This window comes from Dioscorea cayenensis, unplaced genomic scaffold (assembly GCF_009730915.1).
Source record: "Dioscorea cayenensis subsp. rotundata cultivar TDr96_F1 unplaced genomic scaffold, TDr96_F1_v2_PseudoChromosome.rev07_lg8_w22 25.fasta BLBR01000925.1, whole genome shotgun sequence".
In the NCBI taxonomy this organism is placed as follows: domain Eukaryota; kingdom Viridiplantae; phylum Streptophyta; class Magnoliopsida; order Dioscoreales; family Dioscoreaceae; genus Dioscorea; species Dioscorea cayenensis.
The window spans coordinates 35,817-58,231 of record NW_024087316.1 but is presented as its reverse complement, the minus strand read 5'-3'; the positions used below and the strand labels follow the sequence as shown (position 1 = coordinate 58,231).

Below are 22,415 nucleotides of genomic sequence, written 5' to 3'. Positions count from 1 at the left end.
GCCCCAAGTAGCATTAGAATAAGAACGAAGCTCCAGAGAACTGTGCTAAGAGAAACGAAGGCCTCGAGGCGGAGTCGCCCGAAGATAGCGCAAAAGCCTCAAAAGATGGGCATAGTGAACAGAAGTAGGTGCACTAACAAACTGACTCAAGACATCAACAACATAAGAAATGTCTGGACGAGTGAGGGTAAGATAGACCAGACTCCCAACCAAGTGACAATAGCGTGTCGGATCAGATAAGGGAGTCCCCTCATCAGCACGCAACTGGAGATGTAGCTCCATAGGAGTGGTCACAACACAAGAGTCAGAGAGAGCTGCCCGTGCGAGGATGTCAGATGTGTAATGCTGTTGGGACAACTGAAAACCAGTAGAAGTAGAAGTAACCTCAATGCCTAAAAAGTAGCTCAATCGACCAAGATCAATCATCTGGAAATGTTGCTGAAGGTGATGCTTTACAAAATCCACATGAGCAAGATCATCACCAGTGATGATCATATCATCTACATAAAGCAACAACAAAGTCCGACCACGAGAGGAAGAGTGCACAAACAAAGCGGGATCATGTGGACTAGGCTGAAAACTGGCAACAATCACAGCAGAACTGAAACGCTTAAACCAGACCTGAGGAGCCTGTTTGAGACCATAGAGGGCCCTCTGTAGGCGACAGACCAAACCAGAAGGAGAAGAAAAACCAGGGGGAGGGAGCATGTAAACCTCCTGCTGAAGATCCCAGTGAAGAAAAGCATTCTTCACATCAAGCTGAAAGAGGGACCATCGTCGAACAACAGCTACAACAATAAGAGCTCGAATGGTAGTCATATGAGCCAAGGGAGCAAAAGTCTCATCATAATCACGTCCCTGCTCCTACTGAAAACCACGAGTCACAAGACGAGTCTTGTACCATTCTACAGAACCGTTGCAGAATTGTCAGGTTTCTTGATGCTCCTGTGCTGCAGAATGGACATGCTAAGAGGAAATGTGGCTCAGAACTCAAGCAACCTATAATCATCAATTCATGTGGGTTTTCTTGGGATGGTAGTGCATTAAAACCAACACTTAGAAATATAAGCTTAGAAGTTTATCAGGGGGAGAAGGTTGCAATCTGCGGCGAGGTTGGTGCGGGTAAATCAACTCTATTAGCTGCAATTCTTGGTGAGATTCCAAAAGTTGAAGGCACTATTAGTTTCTTTTTCAATACTAAATTAAATTCTTGCACATTGTTTGCTGCCAATTCTTCACAAGGTTACTGATAAAATTTTTCCTTTTTCAAGAAAGATTACTAATAACTTACTTTTTATTCCAACCGCAGATTCAGATCTGTGAAAATATTGCTTATGTTTCTTAGACTGCATGGATTCAAGCAGGCATCGTTCGAGATAATATCTTGTTTGGGTCTCCAATGGATAGTAACAGATACAAAGCAACACTTGAGATGTGTTCTTTAGTGAAGGACATTGAAATGCTACCATTTGGTGATCTTACTGAGATTGGAGAAAGAGGAGTGAATCTCAGTGGTGGCCAAAAGCAGAGAATTCAGCTTGGCCGAGCATTATACCAAGATGCTGAATATATATCTCTTGGATGATCCATTCAGTGCAGTTGATGCTCATACTGCTGATAGCTTATTCAATGTATACTAGTGAACTCAATTTCTTTTTATAATTTGTTTTATGATCTCCTGAATCAGTGTCACGCCCCGAACCCGGCTCGCCAGGCCCAGTGAGCTGACAAACGACACATACCAACCAAGCTGAGACCCAGTAGGCATGCAAGGCCTCAAAACCTGTTCTTAAAATCATAAAATCTATAAGAGAAGCAAAAACTAGAAATAAGAATAGAGTTCAACACTGAAAGAAACAAACTAAGTGTTTTGCACAGTTAATACAAGCTTATTTAAATAAAACCTATGCCCACAACAAACGGGACTTATTACATGCTAATTAAATTAGCGATGACCCAACGAACCCTATTAAGCTATCCGCCACACACCCCTACTGATGTTCTGAAAAAAATATATCAACAATATTTATGAGCTTGATAGCCCAGTAAGCACCACTAAAAATATAGGGATCATTCACTCAAAATCATAATTTATCAAAATACAAAATAATAAATGAAATTTATTTCAAGTAAACACCAATATCAAACACTGAGCATATAGGTCCCCAAGCAACTATTTCCAAAACAAAATCACAAAATTCATATATTTACCCTTGGTGACCCGAGACAAAATTTAACAAAAGTCATATTTTTACCCTCGGTGACCTGAACCAAAATTATCAGAGGCCGTTATTCTTCACCGACGGAAAGCGGTGGGAAACTATAGTTTCTAGAACAAAATACGTGTCGACACGGTCAGTGTTTAACCCTCAGTAACAGGGTTAGTACATAGTTAAATGGGGACTAGTTTCTATGTCAAAATACTTTACGTTCACAAACAACAAGCTATTAAAATTCAAATTGAGCAAAATACAAAGTAATTCACTAAGCAACATATTTAGCAGTCGTGTGATCCCTTTCTTATAATATCAAAATACCCCAGTTATTTGAATTCAAACTTGAATAGATAATTTAAAATATATTTAATAAAAACAAATATATATATATATATATATATATTTAACACTTTCAACAAGTTAGAGGAATACAAATAATCATAATTTAAACGAACTGTTTAATAATTCAAAAAATTTAAATAATCATAAATCAATACATTATATGAAATTTCAGAAGTCAAATAATCAGGATTTAAATGAATTATTTGAAAATTCAGAATTTAACACAATCAGGATTTGCACTGCATGTTTAAACATTTCAGATTCTAAAGAATATCATTAATTTGAAATATTAAATAAATTAAAATAATTCTGAAAATAGTATTAATTATATAAATATAATTTGAATAATAAACAGAAATCTAATTATCCAAAATAAATAAATAAAATACTTATTTTCACAAATTTAGCTAGTTTCAAAAGGTCTATATACATAGTATAATTTTTATGTGGTTACTTACCTAATGTTCGCTAAATTCCCAAAATCCAAATTGATTCCCAACTCAAGAAACTCGACTCGAACACTAAATCAAAGCTTGGCGAAGGACCCTATAATCATAAACAAATTCCTACCTAATTTCAGTATTTCTCTAAGATTATAACATCTATAAACCAGGTCAGATTCAACACATAGTAAGCTTGGCATGAAAGAAAAATAAATACAATAGCTTGGTTACTTTAACAAGTTATAGATGCCATATGATGACAACAATATCTACCTAAAAGACACTAATTACTATGGTTATTAGGCATGGCATACCAATAAATCAGCACTAAGAAATGTCTCCAAGCATCAAAACCAGTCCCGCTCATTAAACCCAAGTACTCAAAGGAGATGCATGAACATTAATAAACAAAACAAAAGGAAACTAGCTACATCTAAGGTTTAACAAGATGTGAGAAGAACTCTTAACTTGCAAAAGTATAGCAAAAACATGACTAGAGTTCGTATTGATTGGGCCAAGGTTCCTAATATAATAGTCATGCCAAACAAACCTTGTCTAATAAATGCCTTGAAAGTGAAATGAGACAATTGTTAACATAATAATTTTCTTTTAAATGCTAAAGCATAGGATAAATAAATCATTAGCTCTACAGCCACAAGATGATTGCTGGCTAGCACATGAACAATAAAAATGATGTACATAATATTTTCACAACACTGAAAACAATAGGGTGAACAAATGGCCAGAAGCATCTAAACATTAAAATATCTATATATATCATATGCTACATCAGATACTTCTCAGTAAGTTTAACATTCCGATAACAGGATTTCAACACCCCTAGCATTAAAAGCTATAGAGCCATAAATAATAGAGGAACTTAAAAGAACAAGAAAAACCTACATGCAGAGAGCCTCTAACATGCAACACCAGACAACACCCCCAAATTATCCAACAAAAACCCCAAGGCACAAAAAAATCATGTGATAGCCTAACCTTGAATTTGGAAGTCACTTGGATCCTTGTTTGACAATCGTGACCACGGAGAACCTCTCGATTCTTCCACCCACAACGCTATAGAAATGATAGGGAGAAGACTGTAGAGTTCTCTTTTTATTTAAATTTAAAAGATCACGCAAGTGGGAGGTTGTCTAAAACGTGGGTGAATGGTTACTGAAAGGATAAGATGAAATTTAAAAGAAACTAATTAAATTTTAAAAAAAATCACGAAGATAATTTAATAAGAGTGGGGTCCACAATTGGCATGAGAGTGTTCATTTTCTTAATTTGTAGGATTATGTCATGGGAGCTTTGTCAACAAAAACAGTGCTATTAATTGTCTCATTTATGGTGGCCATGAAAGGTGATGTTCCAACCATCTGAATGCTCAACTCTCCCTTACGAAAAGTGTTACACATTGAACGCCTGAAGGCTCTCCTCTCCCCTGACTCTGCTTTCCCCTTCCTCTCCCCCACTTGCTATGGCAAGCAGGGGGCCAGATCCACCGTCCGTCCCCCCTCGCCCCTCCCCCCTCTTGGGCTCAAATTGCTTCCAAACTCACCACAACTCAAGAGACTTCTCCACTCCATAATCCCGCAGTCCTCAATAAACTCAAAGAAACCACTTCGGAATTCATTAAGCTTGATAGTGATACTCTGAATCGAGCTCGTCTTCGATTCCAGCACTATCTCTTCGGCAAGTTCTTCTGAAAGCCTCCAGCATTTGAACAAGTGAAGAACATCCTTCTGAAGAAATGGGAAAATATTGGGGAAATTATTATCTCAGACCTTCCTAACGGATTTATCCTAATTAGATGTTCTAACCAATTAGTTTTGCAATGCCTTCTCTCTGAAGGTCCTCGGACCATCAACGACATTATTCTCCGACTGTCTCCCTGGCGACCGTATTTCGAGCCTACCTTCACCAAACTCACCACGGTAATAATTTGGATCCAACTCCATAATTTACCCATTGAATTCTGGAGTGGTGATACCCTTGAAATTATTTCTGGCCATCTGGGAAAGCTCCTGAAAAATTGATGAACTTACCCTTTCTCTAATCCGTACCAAGTATGCCAGAGTTTGCATTGAATTAGATCTATCCAAACCACTTTGTAAGGGCTTCTGGCTTGGTGATGACCTCCATCGAGTTTTCATCGTCGTCCTATATGAATGTCTTCCTATTTTCTGTTATACCAGTGGTGTGATCGGGCATGGATCCAACTCTTGCAGCCATGTGCCAATAACCGGGAATGCAAATGTCTTGCAGCCCTCTCGTTCTCAACGAGGGAAGAAGGTAAGGCAGGAGCATACTCCTTGTATGCTGGTGTCGGTGTAAGTGGAAAAAATTCCTCTTCTCCCCCGGTTAGTGTTACCGGGGCTCCGTTGGATACTGCAATCTCTGAGGCCGATACGGACTATGGGCCTTGGTTACTGATCTCTCGTCGGCAAGGTCCTTCCCGATCTCACAGCGGTACCGAGAAGAGACAATCGGTCCTCCCGAGGCATCTATGTTCATAGGTTACGTGGCGGGCTGCGTGGCGGTGCTAGTGGGCAGTGCCACACTTCCAATGCCACTTTGCACGATTTCCCGTGCATGGAAGTCTCTGTTCCTCCTGACAACTCTGACATTGCCGACCCACCCGTTACACTGCCACATGCTCCTAGGGACTCTGGGATGCGTCCTTCCAATGTGCATTGGGACTCCTCTATCCCCTCTGACCCGTCCCCTCCTGTCATTTCCCACATCCCGTTGGAGAAAACCTCTCCACTCACTCAACCTTCGCATCGCCCTCCCAAGATAATCGAGCCGTTGGATCGTAGGCATCGGTCTCCCCCTCCTGTCCTTTTGTCTTCTATTGTTGAAGACTCTTCTCTCAATGTTGCAAGCCCTAATCCAGAACACTCCAAGATCGTTGGTCAGGTCACTGCTGCCCTGGACGATGGTTCCATGGAGGAAGATAGCAAATATGATGATGAGGCTTCTGAGGATTCAGACGCTCAAATGTCTGAAGAGGAAGAACCTGACGATCTCATGACCCTAAATCAGTATCAGGAGGAAGCCCGTCGAGTTGCTCTTATTTGCAAGGGTACTCTCCTAGATGTAGAATTCCTTAAGAAGGGACGTTTGGAGAAGGGTGAATCCAGCCATCCTTGATTCCGTTCACACCTTTGTATCTTTTTTTCAGGGAGTTTCTTCTTTCTCTGATTTGTTTATGATGAGTGCTAAAAAAATATGTTGCTGGAATTATAGGGGTCTCTTTTCTCGGGAAACCCTTGCTTGCATTTTTCGTCTTATTTGCCAGAATGATCTTGCTATTTTATGCCTTGTTGAAAACAGAGCTAATTCAGATCGTGTTGGTAAGTTCTGCTCTAAAGTCTCTAGGTCTTGGGATTGGGCTTCCATCCTTGCCGAGGGTTTCTCTGGTGGCATCTTTGTCTGCTGGAAGAAAGGCTTGGGCCTGGTGACTCCTATCGCCTCTTCTCGACGTGTTCTTCATTTGGTGATCTCTTCTAGATATTTCTCCAATACCATTATTTCTGTTGTTTATAATTCTAGTCATTTTTCTTCTCAATGTGCGGTCTGGAATGAGCTTTCCAAAATCTAGTCTTTCCGTCTCCCTTGGCTTATTATCGGTGATTTCAATTCAATTTTGTTTTCAAATGAACACAAGGGTGGTCGCTTTTACTATTATTCTCGTAAAGCTTCTTTTTTCGAGGTTTTGTCGATTCAAATAATCTTTTCGATCTTAACTTTTCTGGCTCCCCCTTCACTTGGTGCAATAATCAACGTGGTTTAGTTCATCGCTAGGCCTGCTTGGATCGCTGCATTGTCAATTTAGATTGGATTTCCTGTTTTAAAAATTTCTCTCTTTCACACCTCTCCCGTAGTTTTTCGGATCATTCTCCCCTTGTATTGTCAATCTTTCTTCATGACTCTACTAAACGGTATTTGTTTAGATTCGAGAACTACTGGTTGGACTTTACCGGTTGCCATGATACTGTCAAAGAAGCTCTTCTGTCACCTGCTCATGGTAACCCCTCCATATTGTTTCGCATTTACTCTCTTGTATTAGATTTAAGCTTAATTTATGGAAGTATAACGGTATTAATTCTTTAGATCATGCTCTTAAACAGACTGAAACAAGCATTTCAATTTTAGAAATCGTGGATGATTTTGTTATTTCCCAAACTAACTTGTCAGCCCAGTATGCTAGACTTGCAGTTATACAATGCCAAATCTCTATTAAGTGGGCTCAGCAAGCGCGGCTCCTTTGGGTTTGTGAAGGAGATAAAAACATCACTTTCTTTCACAATTCTGCCCGTATTCGTGCCCATCATAACTACATTTCTCATATTATGGACTCCTCAGGTAACAGTTATTCTGATCAATCTAGCACTGAGCATGCCTTTATGAATTTCTATTCTAACCTTTGGTCTGGTTCTAGTTTTAATATTCTTGCTAATTTGAATGGCATTCTCAATGCTTTGCCTGATGATCTTCCTAATATTTCTGTTGATACTGCGAATTATCTTGTTCGTGAGGTTTCTAAGGAAGAAATTTATCTTGCTCTTCTTGATCTTCCCATTGGTAAATCTCCAGGTCCAGATGGTTTTAATGTTGAGTTTTACCGTTTTTTCTGGGAAGATATTGGTGATCTTTTATTCGATGCTATTAGATATTTCTTTCAAACTTCTCATCTTCCAAATTCCTGGGGTAGAACTTATATCACCCTTGTCCCTAAAAAATCTAATGCCTGGTTGGTTTCGGACTATCGTCCTATTTCGTTGTGTAATGTATGCTATAAACTTATTTCTAAAATTCTTTCGAATCGAATCAAGCCTGTTCTCTCTACGCTAGACGGTAGAGAGCAAGCTGGATTCATTTCGGAAAGAGGTGCTTTTGATAATGTTATAGCAGTCCATGAAGTGGTCCAATCACTTGAGTTTGACTGTAATAGCCCCCTAGGATGCTGATTAAACTAGATATTGAGAAAGCATATGATACCCTGAACTGGAGTGCAATTCTTACAACCCATACCAAAATGAAATTCCCTGTTATTTGGATTTCCTGGATTCGAGCTACCCTCCTTTCTTCCTCTTTCTCTATTCTTGTTAATGGCGTTCCCACCCTTTGGTTTTCCTCCTCTCGAGGCATCCATCAGGGAGATCCTTTATCTTCTTACTTGTTCATCTTGGTTGCTCAAAACCTCTCAGCCATTTTGAATCGAGCCCTATCTTCTAACATGATCCCAAGTTTTGACTGTAATCTGCATCCTAATTTCAATCATCTAATGTTTGCTGATGATATCATTCTGATTACCAAAGCCACTAGATCTGCTCCTCGTAATATAAACTTTTGTTTATCCATCTACTCCCATTTAACTAGTCAATGTCCTAACCATGTCAAATCCCAAATTTTTCTCTCATCCTGGTTTAACAAAAGAGTTGCTCACAGTATTTGCTCCATCACAGGTTTTTCCCAAGCTCAGTTTCTTCTGACTTATTTGGGAATCCTCATTTCTCCCAAAAAATTCAGTGTTCTTTCCTTCAAACCTATGATTGACAAGATAAAAAATATGTGTGCCAGTTGGAAAACTTGCAAACTATCCTTTGCTGCTAAATCGATCCTCATAAACTCCTCTATTCTTTCAATACCAACCTACTACCTCTCTGCCTATCCTATTCCAGACTCGGTTCTCCAGGAGATCACTATACTGGTCAGGGATTTTTTTTGGTTTAAAGGGGGCAATAAAAAGGGCATCCATGCTGTGAATTGGAGATGTATCAGTGACAAAAAATCTGAGGGGGGCTTGGGTCACCGGAACCTTTATTATGCCAAGACTTCGCTTATGGCCAAGAATGTCTTTAAATATCTGAACTCGGATAATATCTTCTGGGTTGCTATTGCTCGTCATAAGTATAGTCATTTAAATTTCTGGGTTAACTCTATTCCTGCTAATTATTCTTGGATTTTTAGAGGCATTTGTAGAACAGCTTTTACATTAAAACATAACCTTTGGATCAAATCATTTAATCCTGTTCAGACTTCTTTTTTGTTTGATCCTTGGTTATTTGAAATCCCTCTTGCCTTCAAACCTACTTACTTAAATGCTAATGCTGATCTTAGTGCTATCTGTTTATCTGATATTTTTGTGAATGGCCTTTGGAACAATGACATGCTTACAACCATTTTTGGAGAGTTTTTTGGTCCATTGGTTCCAAATATTTGCGCTTCTGATCATGAGAATACTAATTTCTAGGTTTGGCAACCTTATTCCTCAAACTTGAAAATTTCCCCAGTCATCTATCATTATTTAAATCACAATTCTAACTTGAATCTGGAGTGGTCAGGTTGGAACAAGCTGTGGAAGCTCTATGTCGCACCACGCATCAAGCATTTTATTTGGCTTATGTTACATGGTAGAATTTTTACTACTGATTTTCCAAATAGCATCAACCTTGGCCCTAGAACTTTATGTGTCTTTTGCAACATTGAAACTGAATTCATTGATCACTTATTTCTTGAATGTCGTTGTGCCCAGATGGTATGGAATATGTTGAATCATTATTTGGGCATTAATATTTCTTTTCCTGACATCATTTCGGCCGGATTCTGGATCACTGATTATAATTTCTCAATCCATACTATCTCTGTTATTGCAGCCAGTATATGGTATCTGTGGAAAGCTCGTTGTGATGCCATCTTTAACAATATCAATCCCAATTTCACTAACATTTCTTTTAAAGTTGTTGCCCATGTTAAGGATTTTATGCAGGAGAATGCGTCTCTCGTGGGTTGGAAGCTCCTCCTCAATAACTTCTCCAGCATCAACGGACTCTTCCTTTTTTATGCTAACAAATGGCTTGACAGCAGTAAGGTTGGTAAGTTGGGATTCTTTATTTCTTCTCATACTTACAATGTCTCTTGTGCAGGTTGATGTTCTTTCTATGCAAAGTCTCACTTTGAAGCTGGCATCAAAGCTCTTTGTATTGCTGTTCGAACTTCTATTGACCGGCAACTGGACATTCGACGCATTCTTCAATGCAACCATGATATTTCTCAAACTTTGAAGGGTGGTCGCAACCCTGTTGCTTGGAGATCAGCGCAGGATATTTCAGATGTTATTCATCTCCTCCAAATCACAGGCAATCCCACTCTGATCGATATCCCTGCTCGCAGGAACAGACCAGCTTTTGCTTTTGCTTCTGTTGGCAGCAACAACCATTCCCTCTGCCTATTCCTTTCTGGCCGAGATCTGCCTAGATGGCTCATGAAAATTTTTACTGAGAATGGTTTCTCTTTCTAGCGTCCAGTTCCTTTTCTTCTCTTGTTGTATTGTTGTCTTGTTGTTTTTGTTTTTGTTCTGTTTATTTACTATGTAAACCTTGAACTTTGTAATCTTTTTTATCTATAAAATTAGCTCTCTGAGCTCTTCCCCAGACGGTGCTATTGGTTACTCACCAAGTGGACTTCCGTCCTCCTTTTAACTGTATCTTGGTCAGTCATTCAATTCCAATTCTAGATTAAGATATGTTTTATACGCTTTTTATTCTATATTAAGTGACATTTTGTGTCCATGATAATTGCTATCTGATGGACAAATTCTTCGTGCTGCACCATACAATGAACTATTTGCTACTTGCAAAGAATTTCAAGACTTGGTTAATGCTCACAAAGAAACAGTAGGCACTGAAAGGCTTGAAAAAGTTGCTTCTCGGAAAGCAAATAATGAACTATTTGTTTGATTGGCATTAGTACTGCAGTCTTTTTGTTCAGTAGATCCGGATCCATTGTAGTTCTTGGCCTGCAGTCATCACTATTCTGGGCGCCTATGTCATTCTTTGACTCCACTCCTTTGGGAAGGATACTTAGTCGGGTACGAGAACTACTAATCCATTGAAGCACATTGGCATGCTAACTTCATACTGATCTTGATTCCTTTGTTCTAATGCAGGTCTCTTCGGATTTGAGCATTATTGATCTTGATGTGCCATTCAGTCTCGTCTTAAGCATCAGTGCTACCTTGAATGCATACAGCAACCTTGGGTGTATTAGCTGTTGTTACGTCGCAAATCTTGTTTGATACCATACCAGTAACCTATGAGACCCTTAAATTGCAGGTAAAATAAAACTAATTTCTGCTGCATTCCTGTTACTGATTAGGTTATATTATTTTCTTGCATGTGTGCTTAGAAGTACTACTTGGCTTCAGCAAAAGAGTTGATGAGAATCAATGGCATATCTGTTGAAAAACTAAATCAATATATGCATGCTTCAAGTGAGGCTCCAAAGGTCATCAATGAAAACAAGCCTGCATTGAATTGGCCTTCTTTTGGTAGAGTGGAGCTTCATGATCTCAAGGTACCTATTGCATCCTACTGAATGCTGATTTTTATTTCTGTAGTTTTGATTTTGCTGACAAATTGTCATTATTGTCATTATTGTCATTATTGATACAGATAAGGTATAGACCAGACACTCCACTTGTGCTACAAGGAATCAGTTGCATATTTGAAGAAGGTCACAAAATTGGAATAGTTGGCAAGACTGGAAGTGGCAAAACAACTCTCATAGGTGCATTGTTCAGGCTTGTTGATCTAGCATGAGGGAAAATATTCATAGATGGTATCGATATCTCAAACATCGGACTCCATGACTTGCGGTCTCGGTTTAATATCATTCCTCAAGATCCAACACTCTTCAATGGCTCAGTGAGATACAATTTGGATCCTCTAGGACAACACACAGACGCAGAAATATGGGAGGTACATCACTTGCTATTTCTTTTGATCTCGAAGGCATTGGTTCTTATTTTCTGCATTTGCTCACATCTGCTTATGAAAGGTTCTTGAAAAGCCCATCGTCATCTGTTCTAAGAGATGCTTCTTGTTGCACATAGCGGGGGACCCACAACCCCAAAAGACCGGCCTGATAAGGTGGGGTTGCCCCTCACATATATGCACATGGACTCCCCCTCAATTAGGCGATGTGGGACTAAACCAGGTTTGCAACATTACTCCCCCGATCAGACCCGACGTCCTCGTCGGATGAGGTACGCTTAATTCAACGACACTTCACTCAGCAGCGCTTCACTCAGGGCACTTCACTAAGCACCAATGTTGCACACAATGTTGCACACAGCGGGGGACCCACAACCCCAAAAGACCGGCCTGATAGGGTGGGGTTGCCCCTCACATATATGCACATGGACTCCCCCTCAATTAGGCGATGTGGGACTAAACCAGGTTTACAACATTACTCCCCCGATCAGACCCGACGTCCTCGTCGGATCAGGTACGCTTAACTCAATGACACTTCACTCAGCAGCGCTTCACTCAGGGCACTTTACTCAGGTTTGTCCCTGGTCAGAACCCTCCCTGGTCAGCCCTTCTATTGATAGGCCTTTTCAGAAGCACTTATTGGTCTATTCTAGAAGAAATAAGATAAGTGAAGGGCAGAATGGTAAATTGGGCCTTTATAGCTGGTTACAAAAGGAGTCACAGGGGAACAGAAGAGAAGAGGAAAATTTGGGAAAGTAATCAGCTAAGGCTGGGCCTCTATCTTCCAGGGTTTGTTCTCTAACATTGGTGCGGTGAGCGTGGACCTGATGCCGTCGTCGAAAATGGAGCAAAAGGTTGATGCTGTGGAGAAAAACCTGGAATCGATGAGAGAGGAAATCAAGGATCTCAAGCTTCAAGGCTCAGATTCAGAGCAAAAGATGTCAGGAATGATGGATGAAATACTTCATTCTAGGCAACAATTAGATGAAATCCAATCCTTATTAGCGTCTTTGGTAAAGGGAAAGGCACCACAAGAGGTTGAGCGACCATCGCCACAGCCGATCGCTGAAGCCAAAGCTTGTTCTACTAGACCGGGAGGTTCCAAGTCGATTCCTCCACCGCTGACAACCGAAATAGAAGCCAGATCTGGAGGTTCCAAGTTGATTCCCCCTCGAGCATTCTCCCTGGATGATGTCCAGATTGCTGCAAAGAAGGTCGAACTCCTTAATTTCAAGGGGGATAACCCTTTGGGATGGGTTAGGCGAGCAGAGCTGTATTTCAGCATACAACAGACTTCTGAGGATCTCAATGTAACTCTTGCCTTAGTTAGTATGGAAGGTCATGCCCTCCATTGGATGACGTGGCTGCAAGAACGCCGAGTGATCTAGACGTGGAATGATGTTCACCGTGAAGTGCTTGCGCGATTTGGGGGAGCTTTAGCTGCTAACCTGTATGAAGCATTGGCTGCGGTAAAACAAAATGGCTTAGTCGATCTGTACATCCGTGACTTCGTCGAGAAGTCTGCGCAAATACAAAGCTGGCCAGAAAAAGCTTTCACAGGTCAATTTCTCAATGGCCTTCGAGAGGAGATTAGAGCACACATCCGTTCCCATGAGACTAAGGATCTGTATGAAACAATGACTCTGGCACGGGAAATCGAGCATGAGCTCGAATTGGTTGCGAAGAAGATGAGATTGCACAGTGCGAGCTCGACAACTTTTGGGCTTGGGTCGCGGGCTGGTGTGGCAAGTGCAGTGGGACGATCTTTAGTTCACTCTTTCGGGCCACCTACACAGCAGAGTGTGGCGTCGAGCTGGACCACAAATGGGTCGTCGCATGGGCAAGGCAATTCCTCACCATTGTCGAGAGGTGATGATGGAATTCGATCCAAGGTCAACTCAAAGACCAGTAGTGTGGGAAGCAACATCAATTCTCCTTCACATCTGGCCACGTCAACACCAATTCGGTGTATCCGTCAATATACTCAAAAAGAGTTCCAAGACCTCCGCTCAAAGGGGCTTTGTTTCCGTTGTCATCAGCCATATAATCCTCTCCACCAGTGTCCTAACAAATCTCTACGAACCTTGATTTTAGGTGACGAAGAGATTGACGGGGAAAGCCCTGGTGCACTTGAGTTTAATGAACAGTCTCAAGACTCTCCTAGTGAAGATGCTTCGCAACTACTCCAGTTGGAGTTACCATATTTCTCTATGGCTTCCACCCAGCAACCCAGCACTATGAAGTTTCTTGGCAAAATTGGGCAGTTTTCCGTCATCGTTATGGTGGACAGTGGCGCCAGTCATTGCTTTATATCAAATAAGATGGTTGCTAAGCTCCAGATTCCTATCTCTTCAACACCAAAATTTGGGGTCCGTTGGCCATCGAACATAGGCGCAGGGAATTTGTCAAAATGTTCAAATTCAGTTGGCATCTATCTCCATTAAGGTGGATTGCTATGTTTTTCCTCTTGGTGGTGTAGATATAATATTGGGAGTATCGTGGCTCCAAACACTTGGTGATGTCAAGGTTAACTGGGCTACCATGGTGATGCATTTCGCAGTAGATGGGAACCAAGTGCAAATCATAGGTGATCCTTCTTTGAGCAGCACCCCAATTTCATCACAAGCTTTACTTCGACTTCAAGATGTGGAATTTGGCTTATTATTGTGGAACGTCTCTACGATTGAGGACAGTACCATTATTGGAAATTCTAACTTACTGCTGCCAGAGTTACAACAGCTCTTAAATGAATTTTCTCTTGTTTTTGCCGAACCCTCTGGGTTGCCTCCACAACGCACAATAGACCACCTCATTCCCTTGAAAGAAGGGGTTACAGCTATTAGTTGCCACTCTTACCGCTATAGTCACCTTCAGAAGGATGAAATTGAAAGATTAGTTGCGGATATGCTCGCCACCGGGGTTATTCAGCCAAGTAACAGTCCTTTCTCAAGTCCTGTCCTCTTAGTTTGAAAAAATGATGGTGGGTAGCGCTTTTGTGTCAATTATTGGGAACTCAACAAGGCTACCATACCTGATAAATATCCCATTCCAATCATTCAAGAATTATTAGATGAATTGCATGGTTCTAAGTTCTTCTCTAAAGTCGACCTCAAGTCAGGTTACCACCAAATACGCGTGAAAGAAGAAGACGTTCCCAAAACAACATTTCGCACTCATACAGGCCATTATGAGGTTAAGGTGATGCCTTTTGGCCTTATGAACGCACCAGCCACCTTCCAAGCTACGATGAATGATCTCTTCAGGCCTTTTCTACGCAGGTTTGTCTTAGTATTTTTTGATGATATACTAATCTATAGCAAGTCGTGGATGGAGCATCTACACCACTTGCATCTTGTTTTGAGTAAATTGTTAGCGCAGCACTTCGTAGCCAACAAAAAGAAAAGTTGTTTTGGCCAACAATCCATTGACTATCTCGGTCATATTGTGTCCCAAAGAGGGGTCTCTATATATCCTCTCAAGGTATCGAGCGTGTTGAATTGGCCAACTCCAAAATCTGTTAAACCTGTCAGATCTTTCTTGGGGCTCACGGGATACTATAGGAGATTCATTAAAGGCTATGGAGACATTGCTCGACCTCTTACGGAGTTGCTTAAGAAAGATCAAGCCACCAAATTCACTTGGAGCACAGTTACAAATCTCGCCTTCCAGAAATTAAAGCAAGCAATCACGACAGCTCCCACCCTTGCCATGCCTGATTTTTCTCAAACATTGGTGGTGGAGTGTGACGCTTCCGGTACTGGTGTTGGGCCGGTTTTGATGCAGAATGACAGACCATTAGCTTTTTTTAGCAAGCAACTGGCCCCTCGGCACCTTGCTAAACCAGCTTATGAAAAGGAACTCATGGCTCTAGTACTAGCCATCCGTCAATGGCGACCTTATTTGATGGGCCAACACTTTGTGGTCAAAACAGATCACAGCAGTCTTCAACATATCTTGCAATAACATGTTAACACACCAACCCAACAAAATTGGATTGCCAAACTTTTGGGTACGAATTTGATGTTCAATACCGACCATGTTCTACAAACAAGGCTGCTGATGCCTTATCTCGAGCCTATGGGGACTTGGAGTTGACAGCTGTTTCCATTCCTTATTGGGCTCACTGGGAGCACCTGCATCAAGAAATCCAGCAAGACTCCTCCTTACGGTCCCTTCATGATCAAATCTCTCAGAAACCATCAGCTCATCCATGGCAGATTATTCTATAAAGGAAGATTGGTGATTCCCTCCAGTTCTTCATGGATTCCCAGATTGTTAGAAGAATTTCATTGCTCCCCACAAGGGGGTCATTCTAGGGCCTTGCGCACTTACAAATGACTTGCATACAGCGTATATTGGTGAGCTATGATGGCTTCTGTCCAGAAATATGTAGCTGATTGCTTAGTTTGCCAAAAGAATAAGTATGATACACTCTCTCCCAAGGGTCTTCTTCATTCCTTGCCTATCCTTACTCAAGTTTGGACCGATATATCACTGAATTTCTTGTCAGGCTTACCTAAATCTAATGGTTGGGACTGCATCTTAGTTGTGGTGGACCGGCTCTCTAAGTATATCCATTTTATTGGGTTAAAGCATCCTTTCACTGCCAGGATGGTGGCTGAGTTATTTGCCAAAGAGATAGTCCGCCTGTATGGGGTTCCTCATTCTATTGTAAGTGATCGAGATCCTATCTTTATAAGCTGTTTTTGGCAAGAATTCTTCTCTAAGTGGGGTACGAAACTCAGAATGAGCTCGGCTTATCATCCAGAAATGGATGGTCAAACCGAAGTCCTCAGTCGTTGCCTTGAGTCCTATCTCCGTTGTTTCACTTCAGAGCATCCTAAGCATTGGAGTCGCTGGCTACCTTGTGCTGAATATTGGTATAATACTATTTTTCATGGGGCTACCAACACTACACCATTCCAAATTGTATATGGACGTCCTCGTCCATCTCTCCTTCAATTCATGCCCGGGGAATTTCAAGTTGCTGCAGTAGCCCAGGCACACCAAGACAGGTCTGCTATGCTCAAAGAATTACAACACCATTTATCTAAGGCCCAGCAACAAATGATTTGGTCAGCGGATTAACATAGATGACATGTGGAATATGAAGTTGGAGATACGGTTTTTGTCAAGCTTCGACCCTATCGACAACAATCAATACAACAACGCTCTTTTCATAAGCTGGCATCTTGCTATTTTGGGCCTTACAAAATCACTCACAAGTTTAGCCCAGTTGCTTACAAATTAGATCTTCCTCACTGGTCAAAAATTCACCCCATCTTTCATATATCTCAGCTGAAAAAGATGGCAGGTTCCCACCCTGTTTCTCAAGCATTGCCCCATGAATTATCCTTCGAAGAAGAATCTTATACCCCATCAGCTATACTCAAGGTTCAAGACCGAGGTTCTGGTTCTTTTCCTTGCCATCAGGTACTTGTTCAATGGCAAACTCGACCGCCAGAAGAGTCCTCATGGATGACTTGTTCCGATTTTCGGGGACAATTTCCCACATCCAACCTTGTGGACAAGGTTTTCTCTATCCAAGGGAGTACTGATAGGCCTTTCAGAAGCACTTATTGGTCTATTCTAGAAGAAATAAGATAAGTGAAGGGCAGAATGGTAAATTGGGTCTATATAGCTGGTTACAAAAGGAGTCACAGGGGAACAGAAGAGAAGAGGAAAATTTGGGAAAGTAATCAGCTAAGGCTGGGTCTCTATCTTCCAGGGTTTGTTCTCTAACACTTCTCCAAAGGAGGTTCAAGACGGCAATGATCTGAAGGCCACACTCCCATCATGGCTATGGGCTTCCAGCAGCTGTTTAATTGAGGACTCCTTGTTGAAACCAAACAACATGGAGAGAGGAAAAACAAATGTAGATCAGGGTGGTAAGAAGCTTTGCTTTTCCTTGTGTATGGAAGCCAGCAAGAGCAACTGATTTTGTAATACATGTTACAGAGTCACGACATGTTTTGTGCAACTGAAGTTGCTTGATAAAAAAACACATTGGATGATTACAGAACAGTTAGTTCATTTTTGTGAAAAGAAGTGTGAAAAATAACATAAAGAAACTCATTCTATACGACTCACAATTAGCTTGTTTGTTATGCATCCATTCTTGTTGTTTCTTTGCATTGTTTCACTTGTCTAGATTATGTTTTGGTGCTTGTTACTTAACTAGATAATTTTGTAGTCAAGGATGTGCATTGCTTACTATTTTATTAGAGGTCTTCTTGCAGCCAAAAAATACTACAATATTCTTGTCTTTTTTAGGCCATTCCTTTGGAGTTTAGACTAGGTCTACGAATGAAGAACAAATACCAAAAGAACTTGGTAGTAGTCCATTCGAATCCTATCACTACATATACTTTCGTAAGAACAGATACCAAAAGAACTTAGTAGTAGTCCATTCGAATCCTATCACTGCATATACTAGAATTCCATATACGGATGCTTGGACGAAGACATAGGGAAACTCAATTGCAACCTCTGTTATTTATTTATTTATTTATTTTTTTAAAAAAAGAAGAGCTACTAGGTAGCTATTTTATTGAAGGAAAGAACAACTGAAAAACTACAGGAGAAGATAAACACAAAGAAAGAGACTATAAAGAAAAACTAGGAGCCTAAACAAAAAAACTGGGAGCCTAAACAAAGAAATTAAGGCAAAAAGAAGCTAAAGTTTTGAACAACATGCATAAGCCATCTTGGTTTTTCAAGGCCCTGATGGAAAAGAGAGAGAAAAGGAACATTATATCCCTTTCCATCAATTTCAATTGCAAGCCTGTTGCAATACCTTGGGATGAGAGAAACTTGAGGGTTTGACAGTTGAAGCAGGAGCAATCACAATTCATGTATCGTCCGATTAAATCTCCAATTAATATCATTATCAAAGCCCAGTAGAACCCTCCATACACTTGGATCATTGATGAAGACTTTTTGAATGAAACTAGCTTCAGAAACTGCCCAGGATAAAGCTGTGAGCAACGCAGTGCCAGAGGAAAATATGAATGTTCAATAACAACATGACATGACAGAATTGGAGATGCTGATTTTGAAGTAGAAACCTGTCCGAATGCATATGGCATTGCCGAGTACATCCCAGCAGCTTTTTATGTCAAAAACTACTTCAAATATGTTAAAAACTTCATTTTATTCCTAACAACTTTTTACAAAAACAAAAAACTACAAAAACTTCAAACAACTTTTTTTTTAAAAAAAAAAACCACTTAGGGATCTATAATAATGTTACAACCCAAACTAGCATATGTTGTCAAATAAAACTTTTTGAAATGAGGAATTAATGGCTTTGGCTTCAGCGGGGAGTGTTGTGGCTTCGGCTTTAGCGAGGAGTGTGTGACAGGAAATCCTTCTTGTTCTTCCTCCTCCGGAACAACTCAGTGCTGAAAAACTGCAACTATAACAATCAAAAACATCACAAATAACAGTACATAAAGGGTTGCACTTGCCCTATCCATGGCTCTGCAAAGAAGAAAGAACAATTAGAAGCTTTAAAAAAGTAAACTATAAAAAAAAAGTTGCAAAAGGAGATGAAGAAAAAAACCTAATCGAGGAAAATGAAAAGGAGATGAAGAAGAATAAGAATAAGAAGAAGAAGAAGAAGAAGTTGCAAAAGGCTTCTAATTATTACAATAACGAGTAAAAATGTTGAAAGGGTACCCAACTATACCCATATTTTAGAATGGGTACCATTTTTCAATTTGTTTCTTTTTGGATACCACAATATAATTTCAGTTCACTGGGTGGGTACACAAGCATTTCCGGTTAAAACTTATCTACGTGACAGCTGGAGAAATGAGTTGGCAGTGGTTTTGGCACGTCAGTTACTCACGTGGAGGAGGGACATGGCATTTTTAAGCCATATCAGCCAGCTTATTCCACGTCAGCCCACGGGCCCTCGTCATCGTCCCCCTTTTTTGTCTCCTTCTCCTTCTCCTTCTCCACCCTCTCTTTTAATGGTTCATCTTCTCCTTCTTCTTCTTGATCTTCTTATGTTCTCTTCTACTTCTTCATCTTCTTATGTTCTTCTTCTTCTTCTTCTTCTTCTTCTTCTTCTTCTTGTTCTTCTTCTTCTTTGTCTTCGTCGAACCAGGCGTTAGTTATTACATTGGAAAATGCATTAAAATTAACCTCATATTGTGCCATTATAACAATTCCAAACGGGTGAATATGATCAACCAGAAACCGATTTAGAGGATTTCTAAGCCATAAAACTCACCCTCTCCTTTTTCTCTCTATTTCTCTAAATTCATGACCTGAGAATTTTGTATCCAGTTTCTCAAATTACTGATATAAAGTTAAAAAAAACTTCCCCAAGCCTATTGAATTATGTAAAAAATAAAATTGGAGCTGGATGGCAAAGCTTTGTAAATGACAATAAAGACATGTTCTAAAATTTGCAAGAAGTGCACATTTTTAGTATTAAGCATATGTCTGTAAAATTTACAAAATGACATAGTTTGTTTGTTTCCTCCTCTTGAAACACCACAAAAAAGAAATAGTTTCCAAAATTTACATCATAGACAGTTTGTTAAACACTAATTTTCTAAAAACTACTTAGCCCACTACATAATGCTTCAACTATTGTGCATCACCAGAAGTAGTAGATTCTTTTGAACCAGGTGGCACCCAAATCTTTTTCTTCTTGTTAGCAGCCCCATCTTTGTCATTGGCACGAGACCACATTACATGAATTCTTAGGACCGTTGGAGTTTTTTTTGGGGAGCTTTATCTGTTTGAACCACATGCTCCTTTTCCTTTACAACATCCTTTGGTGGGCATTCTGTATTGGCAATATTTCTTCCACTTCTAGTTGGTAATTTAGTCCTATTTAGCCTTCTTTCTGCCATAGTTGTTCTTTCAGTAGGAGGCTGCTCACAATCACAAATAACATAATATAAGATGGCATACTCAAATTTTACTCCAGAAGACAATCCAAATAAAAATACTAAAAGTTTTACACCATATTAATGCTCACATCTGATACTATTGTGCATTGAACTTGTTGTGAGAATTGGCCAATAACAATTTGTTGTGAAAGTTGCCCAGGTTCACTAGTTCTGTTGATGAGGTGTTGTGAGAGCTGCCCAGGTTCAGCATTTCTATCGAGGAGGAGATCAACCTATTCATCAACCGCCTTAGGTTTAGTTTAAACAAATGGATCCAAAAAATAGACATCAATTCAGATTACTTTGATTCCAAACCTGGACAAAACAGCGCAAGAATTTTGTTCCCCCATTTGCAAGAATTTTCCCAACAGAACAACGCAAAGAGAATGGCACTTACGGTATTCTGCATCTCTAACATCAGCAGGCCGTATTGCCCACTCAACATCCATGTTGATTCCTACACCGTCTCCCGTCCTGGATGGTTATGCGCTGGTGTTTGATAGAATGTGAAACCTCTCTCTTAGGGTTCTGTTTTACTAGAGATGAAGAAGAAGAAGAAGAAGAAGGTGAAGACGAACCAGGAGAAGAGAGTGTGGAGAATGACAAGAAGACGAAGATGGGCGATTTTGACGAGGGCCCATGGGTTGACGTGGAATAAGTTGGCTGATGTGGCTTAAAAATGCCACGTCCCTCCTCCATGTGAGTAGTTGACGTGCCAAAACCCCTGCCAACTCATTTCTCCGGTTGCCACATAGATAAATTTTAACCGGAAATGCTTGTGTACCCATCCGGTGAACTGAAATTATATTGTGGTACCCAAAAAGAAACAAATTGAAAAACGGTATCCATTCTGAAATATGGGTATAATTGGGTACCCTTTCAAGATTTTTACCCTTACAATAACATATTTTACCTTTCCAAGAAAAAGCTCGGGATTGATAAAAAAATCTAAAAGAGGAATCCAAAAAGAAAATGAAGAAGAAGAACAAGAAGAACAAGAACAAGAAGTTGCAAAAGGCTTCTAATTGTTACAATAAAATATTTTACCTTTCCAAGAAAAAACTGCGGCTCCAATCAATCATATCGAATTAAATTATTTACTATCTCACACAATTAACTTGGTTTACAAAAATTATGCCGGAAAGAAGGTATTTTGTATAAGGTGAGGGGCTAAGCACAGTCATGCTTATCATTAAGCATGACCATGCTTAACATTTGACTTTTATAACTGCACAATAAAGTATGGTGCTTGCCTCTCAGGACTCACAATAAAGTATGGTGCTCGCCTCTTGGAAGTCAGGACTCACAATAAAATATGTAAAAAAAATATGAAAATAAAAAATAAAAATAAAAGCCTTTCATTATTTGATTTGATAGAAGAGTAAGGTATATGAAAAATAAAAGCCATTAGCTTTATAAAAATACACTCATCATGGCTTATGTAGAGCAGTCAAAACGGGCTGGCGGGGCGGGCCGGCAAAATGGCAACCCAACCCGACCCGTTTTGGGTTGTGGGTTGGGCGGGCCGGCCCGCCAAAAAAATTAAAAATAATTAATTTATTTTATTTTTTTATAAATGTTTTAATATATGAAACATTCATTATAAATTCATAAAAAAACTAAATTAAAAAAATTAAAAATATACAATAATTAACAAAATAAAAAAACATCCATTATAATATTCAAAACCCTAACAAAAATCAACAATAATTACAAAAATCT

At 40.0% G+C, this 22,415-nt stretch overlaps 1 pseudogene; it reads left to right on the top strand.

Annotated features, from left to right (window-relative positions):
* Positions 1-819: 819 nt before the first annotated feature.
* Positions 820-11,324, top strand: LOC120255284 (annotated as a pseudogene).
* Positions 11,325-22,415: the final 11,091 nt, after the last annotated feature.